The sequence below is a fragment of the Oryzias melastigma genome, unplaced genomic scaffold (genome assembly GCF_002922805.2).
Source record: "Oryzias melastigma strain HK-1 unplaced genomic scaffold, ASM292280v2 sc08325, whole genome shotgun sequence".
In the NCBI taxonomy this organism is placed as follows: domain Eukaryota; kingdom Metazoa; phylum Chordata; class Actinopteri; order Beloniformes; family Adrianichthyidae; genus Oryzias; species Oryzias melastigma.
Window position 1 is genome coordinate 1 of NW_023424885.1, and position 1,063 is coordinate 1,063.

Genomic DNA, 1,063 nt, shown 5'->3' on the forward strand with positions numbered 1-1,063 from the left:
TGATCCCTGCTGTCATGTCTGAGCATCAACAGAGAAAACATTCAAGGAGAAGTTAGAAAAGTGCAGAAGCTGCAACTGAAACATAAAATAAGGTTGTTGACAAAAACACTTCAGATATAAAAACACAAAATTAACAAGAAAACATGAAACTGTGGAGAAAACACAAAGCAAAAGAATGACATGCTAAATAAATTCTGTCTATTTATGACAACTCAAACTGTGAAAAAAAATTGGTGAGTTTTAAAAAGATTTGAGGAAGCAGTCTCACAAACTCCAGATCTGAACATTTTAGAATCAATAAAACCAAAGCAGTTAAGAAAATCTAAGACTTAAATGATTTAAATGCTATAAATAAGCTAACAGAGTGATCATCCTGACTTGAAGGTTTTTCTGTCATCTGAATCTTTGTTGCTGCTACGGTAAAAGTTAAAAACTAAAATTAATTTAGGATTTATTTTTCTTTTTGACCGAATAATAATAAACCTCTCTGCTTTCTGTTCTGTTGGTCTCACTCCATCCAAACCTGTTTTAGAGACTTGATCTGTTGTAGTTGATGGTTTGAATGTTGACAGAACTGATCCTGTGGTTGTTGTGGATTTAGTTGAAGAAGTTGATGCAGAAGATGGTTTGAATGTTGATTTGGGTGTTTTACTCTTTGATCTGACATCTGAAAGATGAGAAAGCAGAAGTTTAATTAAAGTGTCATCTGTTGTAAGTGATAAGATCTATTTTAAAAATCGTGTGACTTTCTATGACGATCTTCAAAAACTGATTCTCTCACAGTGTCTGTTCAAGTTTGTCAAACTAAGTTTGAATAACTTTCTATTGAGATGTTTAAAGAAAAGGTCAGTAAACAAAAGAAGTTTTCATTTGGTCGGCACATCAGTTGATGTATGTTTGAGTCTCATTTTCACACACGCAAAGCTTCAAATATTAAAATAAAACTTACCTTTTTGAACAGTCAGTTCAATCTGAAAATCTGTCTCCTCATGTCCTGATTTGAACTGTCTGCAGTTGTATCTTCCAGCATCTTCATCTGTGATCTTCTTTATAACCAGAGAAC

The 1,063-nt window shown here is 33.0% G+C and overlaps 1 long non-coding RNA gene across 1 annotated transcript; it reads right to left on the minus strand.

The window, feature by feature from the left end:
* On the minus strand, positions 1-1,054 carry LOC118598600. The gene is made up of 3 exons (XR_004947640.1): positions 950-1,054; positions 524-667; positions 1-18 (listed from the first exon to the last, which is right to left on the minus strand). It is a non-coding gene; the product is annotated as an uncharacterized LOC118598600 (long non-coding RNA).
* Positions 1,055-1,063: the final 9 nt, after the last annotated feature.